This window comes from Lepidothrix coronata, unplaced genomic scaffold (assembly GCF_001604755.1).
Source record: "Lepidothrix coronata isolate B3197 unplaced genomic scaffold, Lepidothrix_coronata-1.0 Scaffold63, whole genome shotgun sequence".
Taxonomy (NCBI): domain Eukaryota; kingdom Metazoa; phylum Chordata; class Aves; order Passeriformes; family Pipridae; genus Lepidothrix; species Lepidothrix coronata.
The window spans coordinates 4,403,037-4,420,927 of NW_016690243.1; the positions used below are offsets into that span (position 1 = coordinate 4,403,037).

The following is a 17,891-nucleotide window of genomic DNA, read 5'->3' on the forward strand; positions in this document are numbered from 1 at the left end:
AATGTGGAATATCTTGGTCGAGCAGATACTGAGTCGGTAGTGTTGTAGTTGGTGTGAAGGCAAATGTCTTCAGGAACTGGAAGCTGAAAGTTTTGCACTGCATGCTTTAAACTTCATTCTCAATCTCAAAAAACTTCTTTAATTAATTTTTTATTTTGATAAAATAGACATGTCAAAATAACATTAAACATTAATAATGCCACGGCTTTAACTTGCTGTGTGTTTTTGAAACTATCTCGTACTTCAAAGTTAGTTGGTAGCACTTGATGTTGACCTCAATCAATATTTGCCTATAAATCCTTCTAAGAAAATTACAGTGCCTCATTTTTTTTTTTACACTGTTTGTTGTTTTTTATTTCCTTTAACCTGTTTGAATGCCAGTTCCCATATTAGATTTGGTTTTATCAATAGTATACACTTAATCTCTTGCTGTTTGTAGTGTTTTGAGAGTGAAAGTATGTTTTAAAGTTGTTTGCTACTTGTGGTCCTTCTTCAAATACTGTAATTTTTCTGATAAGGGAGAACTGTGCATGTTTACCACCACTGGCTTTGCTGATGGATTATCCTAGACAGACTACAACATAGTGGCAAGTGCAGAAAAGAAAAATAATCTGATTTGCACTTGGGGAACAGTTCTATAGCACCACTGGAATTAAATATACTTTTGATTTTATTTACTAGGTTACTTAGTATGTCTTCAAGTCCCCAATCTTTGTTTTTACATGATCATCCTTTAAGTATTTATTGGTTTTACATTCATCCTAATAAATTTTATTGTTCTTTAACGGAAAATGAAGCAGTAGCTAAAATAATTAATATGTTAACTCCTTCATTTCAAGTTTAAGTATATTTTCAAACAAAAATCCCTAAAGCTTAGCAAAGTGAAAACAGATCTTTGTGTTTGTAGAAAAGAATTGCTGAAAGCTTATTTACCAAGTCAAGAGGTGGTCTACTTGAATAATCTCTTATTTAAGATGAAAAAAGATATATTTCCAGTTTTTTGAGGCTAAATCATTACTTTTTAATAGGCTATATTTGCTAAGGTAGTTTTCAAACATGTTTTGCAGAATTTCAGTAAGACTTGGGGTTGTCATAACTTGGCATTTCATCCATCATAGATCCTGAACCAAAATATTCCTGGTTTTATAATGAGGTAACATCTCTAACATCAGGCTTTCATGAAAGATGAAGTGTATATATATATATCTATATCTATCTATGGATATATATATATCCATAGACCATAATAGTACCACTAGAGTAATTAGATAAGATTAAAGTTCCAAGTCTGACTTTTCCAGTAAATAGTGAAGTTAGAAAAATACTTGAAGGTTGCTGGGAAGAACTCATTGTAACTGGGGGCTTTGTTATTTTGGAGAGGTGTCCAGTACCGACAGAGAAGTAAATTGGGAGACCATATGATGAGTGAATGTTCAGGCTTCACTGGGGTATTCCCAGATCCATTCTGTGATTTGCTTTGTGTGTCAAAATAGTGACTAATACCAGTATACTGAATAAAATAGCATTAATTTTCATGTCCTTAGAAGCCCCTCAAAGGCAAACCCCCCACTTTCTAAGTTCATATTTGATTACCATATTTGTTGTGAATACATCCACCTTTGAGTCTCGAGGCTACATTTGTTAGGGACATGTGTTATCTGCACTTTTAGAGGGGAACACATCACATTTCTGTTACGTCAGTCACCTGCTGGAAATGCATTGGTTTCCTGGCTATAGCCATTTGGAAACCAGAGCTGCAACCTCTTGTAGAAGTAAAACCTGTCCTAGGGATGGAGATCTCCACTGGGTTTGTAAAACAGGTAGCTAATTTGCAATTCTGTAAATGGCATGCAATTTGGTAAACAAAAAGTACTTTAAATGGCTTATATTTAAATAAAGAAATTATATGTAAATTATATTCCTCCTTCTGCAATTGGAAAGTAAAATAATTTGATACCTTTGGACTCTTGTCATACATTTCTAATGAAGGGACAAGACTGTGTTATTACCGCCTCCGGAGGTAATCCAACAAACTGTACCTGTAGGTGTCACAGTTACAGCTGTGCCATTTTTCCATCTGCTGCAGCTGTCTCTGCAGCAGTTCTGGCTGATTCAAACCAGATTTGCTGTACAGAAGACAAATAGTAAATAACTGAACTGGATGGTTGGCGACTCCACCTCCTAGGTGCAGAAATGATTCCAAACACCTTTCTTCTCAAACTGCTAGGAAAAGAGAGGTGCATCTGCTGCTTATCAGCCTGTTTGAAAACAGATGTCTGCAAAGGTCAGGTTCTTGTGGAGACTTCTAGACGCCCTTTTTTTTTTTTTTTCTTTTCCAGTAAGAAGTCATTTGACAAATGTGCAAAGTAAGGAAAAAACTATAAAGGGCATGACTGCTTTGGGGTTTTTAGTGATAAAGCCCATTTTTGTATGAGTGTTTAATTCCTTACTATAAAGCACACAAAATCATGCAGTGCATGCAAATCAAAAACTGAGCCTTCTGTGAATTTGGATGTGTGGGAATTTGGATATAATGAATCTGATATTAATTACGTTAGTAAAAATTCCATATTAAAGCATTTTAACAATGACTTTATTTCTTCATGAATCATACCCTCTTTGGTCTTTTTGTATATCTTAACCAAGCTACTACTTTCTTTCCCTACTGCTAGTATTTGCATATTATATTTTCTTGCTGAAACTATCTTTTGAGTGTATGATTTTATTGTTCAGTTGACCACTATTGCACCTATTGCCTCTGTAGTTTTACTATCTTTAAAGGAAATACAAATAGTTCAACTTTTTGTTGTTGCAGATGTAAAGAAGCCATTATGCCTGTGTGGCTATTGCTTATTGCCCCTTCAGTGGGTATTGTAAAAATGAAATATTTACTCTATTCATGCAACACTGGCTACACTAAATCATTTGACAACTTACAAAGTATTAATGACATGTAGTCTTTGTGCAGATATGAGTGGCACATCTAGAGACAAGACTTTGAAATCGGCAAGTATAATTACAAAGAAAAATATGAAATGTCCTCTTTCCATAAGTAATGTCAAGTTATTCAAATGCATTTAAAATCAAATGTAGTTCAAACTGGACTGCAGGAAGGAATGGTTTCAAGCCTTTGATTTTTATTTTTTTTTTTTTCACATCCAGGTCAACAGTTGAAATTCCTTCCAGATCAGTAGTCATCAAAATTAATTGACCTATCAGAAGACTGACAAAAACATTTTTAAAATCGAGACCTTAAAATCTTAATTGTATAGTATGAAAGGGCTCAGCCACAGTGGAAAACTTGCAATGTTTGAAGAACTTAAACCTAAAAACAGTTTCGTGTGTGTTAATAGCATAGATGTTCAGCCTCAGAAACAGAAGTTTTGAAATTAAAGTTTGTGGAAGATAATGCCCAGAAGTGCATTTATGAACAATGTGCAACTTTTCCCTTTTGAATAGCTGAACAAGGCCCTGTTCCATTCCAAGCAGATCCTCTCTAGGTACTGTGGCCTCAGATGGATATCAGATGTAGATGTTCAAACAACTTGTGCCTTACCAAGCTGAAGTGTCTCACAGAAGATTTCTGCATCCAAAGAAGACTCACTTTTATTAATTTTTTTCCTTCCCTTGAGCATGGATTGAAAAGTGCATATGCCAGAATATTGATTCTCTCTTCTTGGGGTTTTTTGTTTGCTTGTTTGGATGGATGGTTTTTTGGGTTTTGTGTTCCTGTTTGGTTGTTTTGGGATGTTTACTGAATCAAGATTCTAACCTCACTTTGTAGCTGTCATCTTCTTCCTTCTATCCTTTTCCCATTCTCCCTCAGGCTTGATTCTGTTCAATATTTGTATGTGTGTGTATAGTTGATGCAAATTCATTTAGGCTATGCACTAGATGTGTTTAGTTTCAGTAACTTCTTCCTTGGTTGCCTACAGGCACTGCAGCATCAGCAGATCTGTTTTGTTTCTGAAGCTGCAATTGGTTTTCTAGCTGCTACTAAATCTCCTCATCCTGAGGCTGGGAAGTGTACATTTGTCTACATTTACACTGCATCTCTGTGACCTATGTATTTAAACTGCTTTAGGCATCCAGCAGTCAAGGACACTCATTCTGCACAGAGAGGAAGCACAAAGCATTTGTTCCTCTATGAAAAGGGATGGAGAACAGTACTAGAGAAAATCTTAGTATAATTAAAGTTAATGCTGTGAATCTTATTATGGAACATCCTCATCAAAAAGTAACATGAAAAGAGAAAGAAAGCCTATGTACAATACTAAGCTGTATGTGCTGGTAAAATAATAAAGTGAATGAACCTCAAGTTATGAAGAGGATGCTTCTCAGTCAGCTGTTCTGGAGTTACTTCTGGGAAACCTCACTCTCCTTGGCAACTTCTCTGTGTGATTAACAGCTTATGTGCCTTATGTGTGCAAACAAAGTCTCTCCTTGTAAAAGATTTAGAGAAATGGAACCTGTATGAGTCTGCATCACCAAAGTGTTTGAGAAGTGATTTTCTGTAGATGGCAAATAGCCAGCTTTGGCTGGTACAGTGAGCATCAAGAAAATGTAGAAAAGAGACAGAGAAGCCTAAGAATGATAATCAGGATGTATATGCTACAGTCTTTTTGGAACAAAGAATAGTTATTCAAGTCTAGTTAAAAATTACTTAACCTACTTCCCCTACCGTGGTCTACTGGTGACTAGTAAGGAATAACTGGCTGTGTTCTGGTAGAGAGCATCCTGTATGCTTGTAGGAAAAAGAACCCACAAAAGGAATAAATTATTGAGAGAGAACAACAGTAAGTCCATGAAATTTCGGTGGTAACATGTAAAACCAGTAGAAGTGGTTATGATGAAGCTTTAAAGTAAATAAATTCTATAAGCCTTAGAGGATCCTGCTCTTCACAATTTTTGTTTGTAATATCACTTTGCTTATTAAATAATCTTTAAAATTCACGTCCCAACCCAAATACTTGGAGTGAGTTTTTGGGATAAGGATACACAGGTGACAGTGAATAGTCATCTTGCATATCTTGCTATGCCTATGAAGCTATCTTGAAGTCTGCACTTTAAGGTATTTTCAGACTCTGTAGTTGTAAAGGCATTTTTCATAAAGAAACTGGAAACTTTTGCACACAAAATTATGATCACTGAAAACTTTACTGGTGAAGTAAAAGGAAATTGAAGCTGGCAAATGAAAAAGAAAAAAATCAATTTGTATATGCAAAAACAGGAGAAAGAGAAGATGAATTTATCAAAACGTGCACAAGGAACAAAGCTAAATCACGGCTATGCATTCCCTCAAGTCCCATGTAAGAAATGCAAATGTTTTCCCTGCTGCTTTTCAAACAACGAAACAGTAATAGTAGTAGTAGTGGTAGTAGTAGTAGTAGTAGTAGTAGTAGTAGTAAACCATCCGGCATGCCTAATCTCAGTCCTGGTGTGATTATCATATTGAAATACTGTCTTAGTCAAGTGGACATGCCAGGAGACTTAATGGTATACCTTTCAATACTTAGGTCTTTACTCTAAAAATATTTACATGACTTCAGTTGTAATTGTTAGGCATACAGAAGATTTTAAAACATTTAGTGTCCAAAATAACAGGTGAAACAACCAGCCCATTTTATTAGAGTCCTATGACTGTAACCTTTCTGTCTTCTCCACTGCCCTACCCTAACTGCACAAGCATCTTTTGAGTCGGCCTGTGCCCCCTCCCTAGGCAATTGTGAACCCCACTGCCTTTTGAGAGTTACAGATCCCATATGTGTTTGCCCAGTCCAACCTACCGTAGTCTGAGGCCAGCATCTGGGGTTGAACTCCATAATGAAGTTAGCTCTTGAGCTGCTTCAAGATCTCATCTGGGTATTGCACTAGCTAAATTTTGATGGGAATATGGCTTGGCCTCAGAAAGGATAAATGATTTGTTACTTTTCCTGATCATTATCATATGTCTGGAAAGAGTTGAGCATGTTTGAAAAGGAAGGTCAAAAATGCATGAAAAAAGAGATGGATGAATAATTAGCGTCATCAGACAATTACTAGATATTTCTTGGAATCTGTTTTTCATCTTTTCTAACAAGGAGATTTCAAAGTAAGAAATTGTACTGTATGTGCTCGTCAGTTATTTTTAGCTTAAACAGTTCAAGAGGTTAAAAAGTAGTTTTGTTAATACGTGAATTTTGCACTAAGATGTTCTTAATGGTTATATTAGTTTAAAGCTTCCTGAGGCTGAAATGGTACTAAGATGAAATAAAAGATGCCACCGGTAATATTATTATTGCAAAACGTGCTTATCTCAGTGAACCTTTACAGAGGCAGACATGATTATTTCTGTTGAACTAAAAATAGCTGCTGTGACTGAAAATCTTCTCCTAATAAAAATGTATTGGGAAGTAAGGGAAGTTCAAAGGCTTCTTTGTAAGTCTCCACCACAAAGAGTCTGTTTTATTACGCTAGCTGCTGTCTTTACAGTCAAGTAACAGATTTTGCTATGAGTTTTGAGCTGTCCATTAAATATAACACCTCCATTTTTTGAATGTTTTGAGTAGCCCACTGAGTAGCTACTGGCTGAAAAGTGGGAGTCACAGTGGGAAGCTGAAGGGGAGTGGGCCTCTGGAGCATTTAGTGTTTAATCTACAGCTGTAGTGAAGCAGTGTGCAGAAATAATTCTGATTAGGGTTGGTCAATCAGATGATAAAATGAGCCCCTCCATCATTCAGCTCTAAACTTTGGAGAACATATTCTGCTTAAACCCAGTGAAAGACAAAAACTCTGGTCAATCAGTTATATTTTAGCTGATTTCCTGATATAATATGCTGTCAAAGGCAGAGGGAAGCAAATAGTTAAGCTACCACATTAGTGAAATCCTGTTTTCTTCTGGCATTTTATTTTGGAAGGAACAATGTTGGATTGAAACAATGAAAATAGTGGTTTTGAGAATTGAGCTTTAACAAGAATTAAATATTACTAAATACAAATAACAGGTTAATACTGTGCCCCATTTGTGGCACGGTAAGTAACTTCTTATTTACAGTTTCATGTCAGCTGTTGTCATTTGAATATACAGCTGTAAATGTGCAGTTAAGGATCAGTAACCTTGAATGGCGGAGGTTTTGCCTAATCAACACTATATTATTTGAAATGTTGCTAAATTTTCACATAAAAAAATTAATTGTAACTAATGTTTTTCTAAGATTTTTTTTGTCCTTCTCAGCTTAAGTGTTGGCAGCTCTAGAATTGCAGCATATATGTGACTTGGGAGCTCAGTTAGGATACTCTGGTTCTATTTCAACAAGTTTAAGAGTTCAGGTGGATGTAGTCATTATTGAATTTTGCTGGCAGTCTGCTTTGAAGTAGATTTTTAAGTACAGCTCATGCTTTTGTGAGGAAAAGCATTGTTCTAATAAGACTTGAAAACAGAGTAGGTTTCAGAGGACCAGCTGAGGTTATTGTTATGAACTAATGCTGGTGCTAATAAAGTCTGACGGAATTCTTACTGTTACCTATAAAAAGAGGAAAAGCCCTTAAAGGTAGAAATGTTTTAACTGGACTTGAAAATACTAGTAATTAAAAAAAAAAAAAAAAGAAAAGAAAAATATGGACTTATGGCAGAACAGAAACAACAGTTTTTTAAATAGGGTTTCTTTCTTCAGGAGTTGTGAAAAATGGCAGTGTTCTGTACTGTTTAAGGTAGTTCCTTGGAAAGCAAAGGTGGTCCAGAGGTTAACATGGTGTGTGAAATCCATGTCTATAGTACTGTAAGCAAGCACATTTGACTCTTTAAAATATTTTCTTTTGTATCTCAGTACATTTAAATTTTCTTCTTTACACTGGAATTTCACCACTGAGTACATATTGTAGTTTTTGCAGTGGTCTGCCTCTCAGACACTGTTGATGGAGATCAGAGGATTGTCCCACTGGCAAGTCATCAAGTAGAATGAATGTAAAGAAAAAATTAAACTATAGCTCTAAGTAAAGAGGCAAGTTACAGGTAGTTGCTTAGAGGGAAATTGTGGATAAGGTAGGATCTGGATACAAATCTTAATGTTGGTTTTTACCAACTGCATACTTTATGCACTGCATATAATGAAAAGAAACCATATATATTTTTTTGTTTTGTTAATAGAATCCCATTACTTTTAAACACAGAAACAAATGGAAAAATGCCCTAGTAGCGTGTGCATCATTTTATTAAAAGGTTCATGCAGCTAAGCAGATTTAGCTCTGCTTTTATATAAATACAGGGAAATGTTTAACCCCTATTGTATGGCCACAAAGCCTGTGCTGATCACACAGAAGCTTGGGAGGGCCGAGGACAAAGCGACGGGCTGCTGGAAACGGCTCCTTTTGTACGTGCCTCTGCACACAGGCCAGCAACAGCAGGGCTTAACAGCAGAGTTTTGTCAAGTTTGCAACATGAAGGAGAGCATGGTACAAATTCTTACCTCTCACTAACAGAAAGAAAGGAAAAAGTAACCCACCAAAAAAGGAAGAGGACCAAGACAGCTGTATAGCTACATGCACAAGGTAACGGCCAAGTTCCCTTTTCTATTCTGGTACTTCTCAGTCACTTACATAGCTGAGATTTATCTATCATAGTGTTAGTTAGTTTGATTTATTTGGAATGAAGTAGCATGAGGAAATGCAGGCTATAACTCTGAACAGAATAAAGCTACTCCATGTAACATACTGAAACATTTGACTTTAGTTAACAGTCTAGGGATTGAAATCAATGCAGTTATAATTTGTATACGTGAAGGGAGGGCATGACTGCAACATGTTAAAGATCAGATGAAGTCTATATTCTGTTTTGATTAGTATAATATGTGTAAAAATTTGGGCATTGTTCTTATGGATAATAATAATGGAATACTTTCCCTGGGAAATGTCTTCATGAGGATGTGTGTATCAGAAATGAAAACCAAAAAGTTGCTTTTATTGTATTTCCAGGATATTTTTTCCATTGCTACTTTGTCAGAATCATCTGGGGTTGAACACACACAGAAATAAGAAAGATATGACAGCAAGATGGATCACTGCCCTCATCAACCAATTGCAGTAGTTTCTCTTTTTCTGAGAGCTCCTCATTACTCCTTAGTTCTGAAATAATGGACATGAGGGTGAACAATGGAGCTCTGAAGTACTGGATTGCATAAAACTGTGCTTACAAAGACTAAATGAATTTTATATGTCACAAAGCAAATATTTTGTATTAAAGAACTTTCTGCAGTATTGTAAAGTAAACAGAAACTGAATTATATTTTATGTGTATATAGATATATTATTAATTTTAGGAGAAAGCTGCATATTGTCTCACTCTGGCTTCTTAAGGCTACATTAAAAATATCTTGACATTTTAAGGAATATTTTTGAATACATTTTATATAAAACCATTTAGCCAATCAGATTATAAAATAAAAATGGATTTTTTACATTTGAACTTTTTGCATAGTTACTTACTGCAACCTATGTATTTCTTATTCTAAATTTAACTTCCCTGAAGTCTCTCAATGCTGCTACTAGAAAAGCAACGATACTATGTAAATTGTAGTTCTTTTGCAAATTTTTAACTTAATAAATATGCAGTAACATAATGTCAAGTGCAGGAAAGTAAAAAGTATGCTTTACATTTCCACAATATGCTAGTGGCTAAGCAGATTACATGACCTCAAATATATCTAATAAATTTTAAAACATATTTCCTCTAATCTTTAGACTTTTTAAAAAAACATTTTTTTTACCCTCCTCCTTGATTTTTCCTTTCATATTAGGTTTTTCCCCTTCTTTTAATGAGTGTTAGCATTCTGCAAAAGATTTCCTGCACTGTCAGCAGAGGTGTGGTTTTCTGCTTTATGTGAGGTCTTACACAAGTCATCCCTGGGTTTCAGATCATGCCTAACTTTTAAACAACACCCTTGAGGCTACAGATGTTCTTTACTGGTAATAACAAGTCAGGGACAAATTCCTGTAATCAAGGTAGACTGGTTGGCAAGGACTGGTCTGCATCTGCATTTTAATGCTTTAGAAAAAGCAGACTGGCTGTGATCTGAGTGTTGTCTGGGTGCTGTGGTGTTTCTACAGCCCTAATACGTAGCTGGTGTCCTTTAGTTCAGAGTACCCGGAATGGTGAGGTCTGTGTTGCAGCCCATCAACGTTATGATGGTGCAGCCTAATACTGTAAATCCGTGGGGTGCTGCAGGGTGTTCCATGGAGGCAGGGGCGGGCTGCAACTGAGGATGCAGTGCCTGGCATGGGAGAATTGCAGGGTTGTCTGGAGTGGAAAATCAAAACTTAAGGCAGTCTTGTCCATGCTGTTGTTTGGAAGGGTTCTTTTGGTCTGGAACATTCTCTAAAGCATGCTCTGGTTTTGTCTTGCAGACAGTGAGTTGGGGGACTGAACCAGCCAGGAAGCAGCGTTAATGGCAGGGTAGATGCAGCTGTTACCTGGATATAGTAGGATCTGTGTGATCATTGTCAGACTGTGCCGTGACCAATTAGGAGTTGCACGCATGTAGCACTGCTGAATGCAAGTTCTGTGTTGACTTTGGCTCATCAAGGTCTTGCTGGTTTGCAGGGAGCTGTTCCAGCTGAATGTAGAGGCTGGGAGTTGCAAGCAATTTGAGTGCTGGAATAAAGATGAAGGCAATGGAGTGAATCTCAAAAGTGAATTTCACTCCAGTGAAATAAATTATATATGCCAAAACTCTTGAGGTTACAAAGATAATGTATTATTTCCAGTACTTTATTATGTAAGAGCAACAAGTTGTTTTGAAAAGAGCATGATAAAAATCAGTTGATGAGAAGCATTGTCTGTTACTGGAAAAAAAACTACAAGAGAGTTCTAGTTTCTAGTCAACAGTTAAGGTTTTACCTACTGGCAGACCAAATTAACAGTAAAAGGCTTTTAAAAGTATACAGAAAGAAATTGTATGATTGAATTATCAATTTGATGGGAAATTAAACTGATCTTCCTCTATCACTTCTGTAAGCTGAGATATTGCAGTTTCTCCTGGTTTACCTTACAAAACAGTGCCAATCTGCAGTTAAAAGTAAACAAGGAACTTTAGTTACTATCCTACAGGTAAAATGTATAGACTTTTATGTACAGTACACAGAATAACAGGTGCTGCAGTGATGCTTATTTGTTGTTGTTGGCTTCAGTTCAGCACCAGTTCACTGAAATAAGGACTGCATATTATGGCAAGCATTGCTGAGTTTGCAGGTGAGCAAAATGTGCTGTAAAATTAAAAGACTGTAAGGGAAATCCTCAGTTAGAAAATTTTTGAAGTTCACTTGCAAAATTCCTGATCCTACTTGAACCTTGCTCACTTGAAAGTTCAACTCCACATAGGCATTACTGCCATGGAAAGATAAGCAACCTTCTTCTTAGCCAAATGTGTTTAAAATAGGTTAAAGTAACAAAAAGTAAGGGACAAGAGGAATTGGGTGCACAATTCTTGTGAATAAATGAAGGAAAGGAGCAGCTGAATTCAAAACAAAACTCTCCTGCTGTTTCCTCTTTCTTTATCTTGTGCTTTTAAATTAGTTTGTCAGTCCCATCCTTTCACTAGAATATAAAATATTCTCCTAGAAAGTGGGAGATCAGACAGATTACAAGTTGCCTATAAGTCACATCTCTCTCTTTCCGGACAAGTTCTGTGACCAAAGGCTTTTCCTGCAATAGAGGTTTGCTGTCAGCTGCTATGACCTCTTCCAGTAGATGTCTTTAGAAGCTTTGGCATCTGTATCCCAAAGAGCACTGAAGTCTTTAGTCCTGAGGAGAAAGAGGTACCCAGTGTGCCTTAAGTTGGGTTACTGGACATTGAAAAAGATGTGGTTAGGCTTCTCTATTGGCTTGCTCAAGCTTTGTGGAGCACTGACTGTTTATCACGGATGGTACAGTGAACCTGGATAACTGTATGGCTGCTCTGGTTTGATCTAATGTAACTGGCTATTTTGGAGACCCAAATGCAGAACATGATTTTGAAACCTAGGAAGCTGCTTTTGTTTTTAATGCTTCTTATTTTTTCTTTGGCCTAACATATATATTTTACTATTCCACTTGACTTAACTGTATTTAGTATTGCGGCTTTATCAAGACATATATGAAGTATTTGTTGTAATTTAGCAGTGAACATGATTATTGGCCTCTATGAATATTTCAGGTTCTATATCATTTTTTCAGGCAAAGCAGTGACATAAAGACCTGTCATACAGGGGATAAGAAAGAAGGAAAAGAAAAAGGATAGACCATCTTGCTCAGAAGTTATTTGTACAAAGGTAAGGTAATTTTTCCCTCAAAATTTTATTTTCCCATGCTATCTGGGAAAAAAAACCCCAAACTACTGGCATTAAGTTTCAGTCTGTTACATTTCTATCTTTCAATTTAGTTTCTGTTAATTACTATCCAGAGTAATCCTATAACATGTTCTGGATTTACGTGCATTTCCATGTTTGTTTGAGTTAACAGTCTGTGATTCAGATAATTTTTTTAATTTCAACTCAGCTTTTAACTGAAGGGCACATATCAACTATGTTAACTAGAAAAGCAGCTAAAAGTATTTCATAGCTTCACATAATTGAAAGTAGACTTACTCATGTCTGATGTTCCTTACTGGAGAGAACAGGTGTCAGGACAAGTCAACTAGTAAAAAAGTGAGTCTGGAAAAATGGATTTGGAAGGAATGTGAAATATTGTACAAAAAAATAGGAAGTTTTTTCTTCTAGCATAGATTACAGATTTAGTGATGGGGACATTCTGAAGTCTTTGTTGTCATGGTTTAGGTCCTAAGGTTAAAATGCCCATTTTGGAAGTTCTGAAGTAAGCTTTTGTTTCCCTCCCCACCCCAATCCTCCTACAAACCCCTCCCTGCTCTTGTGTTTGAATTGCATAATTCTTTCAGTTTAAGAACAGAGATAGCTTTACTCGAAGTGAGTAGTAGCTGCTGAATAGTCATCTGTATTTTAGTATCTGGTTGTTTTTTTTTTACTACAAATATGATTTGGGGGTCTTGAATACAGTATTGTGTGTAGTTTACTAGAACAGACCTTTTCTGTCTTTTGTAGTGTGTAGGCGTGGGTGGCTGCACAGTGTTTTATCCCTCATTTTTGTGGTCTAGCAGACAGAGCATCTGAAAGCATCAGTAATAAGTTTAAAACAGAGAAGGGAGGAGATGGTCACTGAAATATTTTGACTTCTGAATTAAATGCTGGCAGTGTTACTAAAAGTAGTATTTTAGTGCATCCTCTCCCTGAAATGCAGATATTTTGTTTGGTTGGTTTTTATCTCTTCTGAAACAGTTCTTGTGTTAGTCACTCAAGAGTTAAATATATCTTTGAAGAAAGAGGACTGTTACTGTAAGCTTTTTAAACTAGATTGCTCTGAAAAAAAGATGACCATTGAAGACTCTGAAAGGGTTTTTGGATGGTAATCAAGTTAAGGAAGCTCTGAAGTTCTTTGGCTTTGCTACTGGCTGCTCTCACTCACCAGGATCCTGGCACCCTATCACTGTGCCTTCATTGCCTCCATAGCTCCAGTTCTCCTGTCAGGGAATGCCACCATACAATACATCCCCTGGGGCTGCTTGGATGAGTGACAACCAGCCAGCTCCAAAGTGACAAGTGTTTGAATGCCTAATTGGGTCAGTGCACAGGTGCCTGCTCTTCATGAATGAGATGTTCTAGCTTTTCTCTGTGACGTTCTCTTGGTTCCTCTCATTTTTCCTACAGGGGTGAAACAAAACTGTCAATACTTTGATGTGAGAGAATAGGCTTTATCAAAGGAGAAAGATGATTTCCCATTGCCCTGTTTTGGTTTAACTAGCTTTACTGCTTGAATACTGACTGGATGAGAGGCAAAGAAATCCATTAAAGTGGCGGAAGTTTGCTGATACAAATGGACATTGCAATAGAGAATAAGGTGATTTATTTGACTGGTGAAAGCAAATGTATTGTCTTATTCTCTATGTTAGGTAGTTCTCATACTGGTTAGATCTATAAGCTTGGCCATCAGGAAATGCATGGGAGAGAAAAAGAGCTTGTTTTGTAGTATCTGCACAATGAGACTTTTCCTAAGTCAGATAAACAACTTGACTTCATATAATGCAATCAGACACAAGCAACCGATGTACAAGGGAATTGTTTTATCTTATTGAAGGCTTGGTGTTTGCATAGAAAACAACTGATATTAAGTCCATAGTCCACATTACTCAGATGTAGTTTCCCTCCTTTTGTCTCTTCCACAAAAAAACCATAGGATACCTGGGGTTGGAAAGGATGTCTGGAGATTGTCTAGTCCAACCCCCCCCCGCTGCTCAAAGCAGGATCAACTAAAGCAGCTTGCTGCTTGGACAGCTGTTTCCAGTGCTTGAACAACCATAGAGTAAAAAAGTGCTTTCTTTTGTTCAGATAGAGTTTAATCTGTTTTAGTTTGTGCCCGTTGCATTTTGCCGTGTTGCTGGGCATCACTGAGAAATGTCCCCCTCCGGTATTTCTACACATTGATAAGATCTCCTGGAAGATCTCCTGGAGCCTTTTCCAGGCTAGAGTCCCAGTGCTTTCAGTCTCACCACGTCAGATGCTCCAATCCCTTAATCGTCTTGGCAGTCCTACACTGGACTGCTTTATAGGATGCTTATGTTTTGCTTGTACTGGGGAGGCCATGAGTGGACATAGCCCTCCAGACGTGTCTCAGCAGTGCTGAGTGGAGGGGAAGGATCATCTCCCTTGACCTACTGGCAACATTTTTTCCTAATGCGGCACAAGATGCTGCTGGCCTTCCTTGCTTCAAGGATACACTGCTGGCTCATGATCTATTTGGAGCCCACCAGGACCCCCAGGTGTTTTTTTTGCAAAACCACTTCCCAGCTGATCATCCCTCATTCTGTTCTGGTGCTTGGGGTTATGCCTCCCTAGGTGCAGAACTTTGTATTTCCCTTTGTTGAACTTCATAGTATTCCTTTTGGTTTATGCCTTAGGCTTTTCAAGGTCCATCTGAATGCCAGTGCAACCAGCTGGTGCATCAGCCACTCCTTCCATTTGGTGTCATCAGAAAACTTGCTGAGAGTGCACTGTGAAGTGGTCATTAGTAAAGTGGTTAAAAGGTACTGGCCCTAGTGCTGATCCCTGGGGTCCACCAGCAGCATAGTTCTGTACTCTTTTCTCTAGCTGGACTTCATGCTGATTGCAACCCTTTGAGCCCAACAGTTCATCCAGATTTCAACCCATCTCACTGTCCATTTCTGTTTATCTGTGGGCATCTTATGGGAGACATGTCAAAAGCCTTGCAGAAGTCAAGATAAACAACATCTGCTGCTCTCCTGTCACCCACCGTGCCAGCCATTAGCCGGTCTGTTCTGCCCAGAGTATCTCAGTCCCAGCAGGTGCTGCTGGCAGGGTTGCTCCAAGAAATCAATGTCTCCCCCGTTCAACATTTGTTTAAAACAATATTGTCACTTTTGCTTTGGCTGACTTGAATGTGTATTTCTAAAATAAGGCTTTTTCAGTGGTGTATATTTAAAAGTGTGAAGAGAGTTATTTAAACTTAGTCAATGTTGAAAATATTTTAAGTGCTGGGAAGTCAGCTAGGTAGCTACTGTCAACATTACAGCAACTGTGTTCCTCACTGTCCTTACTAATAAAAAGCCCTGCTGACGGAAGTGAAAAATAAAGAGGAAAAAAAGGTTTGACACGGCATCTCACAGCTGTTTGCTCTAAGATAAACAAACAGAAGAAAGGAAATGAATTGGTAGGAATCAGAGGAATTATTTATAAAAACAGGAGTACAATTTTTCAGATTTACATTATTTGTTCTAAAAATTTATTGTGAAAAATGCCCTCATTCTAACAAGACTGGTATATCATCTAGTTAAATTTAGGAAACTTGATAGTAGAAATCATCTGGAAAAGGGAAGCATATTTCAATGATCTGTAGTTTCTTAACATTAGCAAAGAAAGGATGAAAAGAGTTTCTTATGCAAGACTGAAAATATAAGTATTTTAAGTGATAGAAATTCCCTCTAGAAGTCTGAGACCTTTTTAACAGATTGGAAAATGAAAGGCTCTATAAAGGGAAATCTGCTAGTTTAATTTGTGAAGAAACATGAATTTATTTATATTAAAAAATGCCTCCCCAAGCTTTTATTTAGTGATAATAAACTGGTTTCATAAATTTGTTTACAGCTAAAAAGAGTTTAAACAGCAGTAGCTGTAACTTATTTAGGGGTCACAGCCGCTCTAGTTCTATTGAAACCTGCCCAAATGTAGTAAGTGTATGGTTTCTAGAACAATTTTAATGTTCATATAAAACATTAGGTTTTGTCCAACTTTTTTTCTCACTTTATAATCTCTGATTTCCTCATATGTAAATTAAATGGGCCACTTTCATCACTTGTTCCTTTTTTAGCTGTCTATGTGTTTTTCAAATATGCTAAAAAAGGACAGCATGTAAAGAAAATACATAATCCTCAGTTGCTCAACTACTGATGTATAGAGTCTTTTTACAAGAACTTTTGCCGATGACTTATGCAGGATAAAAGTCATACTCGTACATTATTGCATATTTGAGTCTGTTTCTGTGGTAATTATGCATGCAACCACAGATGGCAAAAATAAACGTTTTATAACTTTTTTTTTAACATAATGCTAAAAGAGGAGGGGTAGTATAGAAATAAAAAGAAACATTAAACCAGGTTTTCTTCAATTTTTTTCTGTGTCTTTGAAAATTTTCTGAGCTTTCAACTTCCTGCAAGAAAAGCAATGGTGAAAGATCTTCAGAATATATTTGAGTGCCATATTTTTCTTCTTTGCTGCTTATGCCTCCACTAATATTCTGACTGATTGTGAAGTGTAGAAGGCAGCAAGCACAAATATTTAAGATATGGAGATATTCCACCTCATTTCAGGTGCTTGGGTACCTCAGTGTAGTTAACAGCATAGTTGTTTAATCAATGGAAATTGATCCAATTAAAAAGAAACATGATTTTTGATTGGTAATTTTAATTGTTTTGAAATTCAACTCGTCTACTTGTAATTTTTTGTGCAAGCAAAAAAAAGAGTTGGTGCATAAGTGCTAATGAGGAGTAGGGAAAGTGGCAATAATTAAAAATGAGGGGGAATAAGAGGTCAGTGAGCTGCTGTAGAAACATTTGTTTGTGGAACTTCAGCCTATGAATTTCACTGCTTTTTTCAACTGTTCTTTTTCCAGTTCTCTCGATCAAGTTAGAATAATTCCTTCTGTCAAAACGTTATTTCCCCCATTCCTAGTGGTTTTGTCCATTTTGAAATATACTGTTGCTAGTATGAAGTGGGCAGCTTTAGGAGAAATACTTCATTAGTGTTGCTTCTTGATATTGAAACTATGGAAAAAAGCTAGAACTAATAAAGATCTTTGACAAACAAATGAACATACTTTGCTGTTACTATCCAGGATTCTTTTATCAGAATTAAGTATTTCTATGCACCATTAAAATGGTTTTTCAGTTAGCAGTATTTATTTCCAAATGTTTGTACATTTGTAACAAAATGCATGGTTAGCAGATCATGTAATGGCTGAACTTGGAGGGGACCTCTGGAGATCATCTGGTCACCCTCACAGTAAAAACACTGTTTCCTTGACGTTCAGAAGGAACCTCCTGTTTGCACCAGAGTGAGCTCAGTATGCCCAAATGATCTTGAAACTTTGCTTGCCAGAGATCTGTAACTCACTTTTTGTGTCTTTCAAAGTTTAGCTTTTAGGAGTGCTTGAAGTTCAAGAGTTTTATTTTAAAATATACTGTTGAGTGTACAAGCTTAGAAAGAAAACAGGACTAGTAGTATGCAAGCCTTCCTTAGTTTGTAAACGCTTCACCACTGAAAACTTACTTGAAACTTTCTGGATCAGTAAGAAGAGCAAT

General features: G+C 36.8%; 1 protein-coding gene across 20 annotated transcripts in view; it reads left to right on the forward strand.

Moving 5' to 3' along the window:
- Window positions 1-17,891, forward strand: part of NRCAM (neuronal cell adhesion molecule) — a 152,235-nt gene that overhangs the window by 34,645 nt on the left and 99,699 nt on the right. For 18 of the 20 annotated variants that reach the window (XM_017817827.1, XM_017817826.1, XM_017817832.1 and 15 more), the window contains exon 2: window positions 12,185-12,279. The exons of the other annotated variants lie outside the window; for them this stretch is intronic. The gene's annotated coding sequence lies outside the window, so the exon portion shown is untranslated. The remainder of the gene's footprint in view (window positions 1-12,184; window positions 12,280-17,891) is intronic. 20 annotated transcript variants of the gene reach the window in all.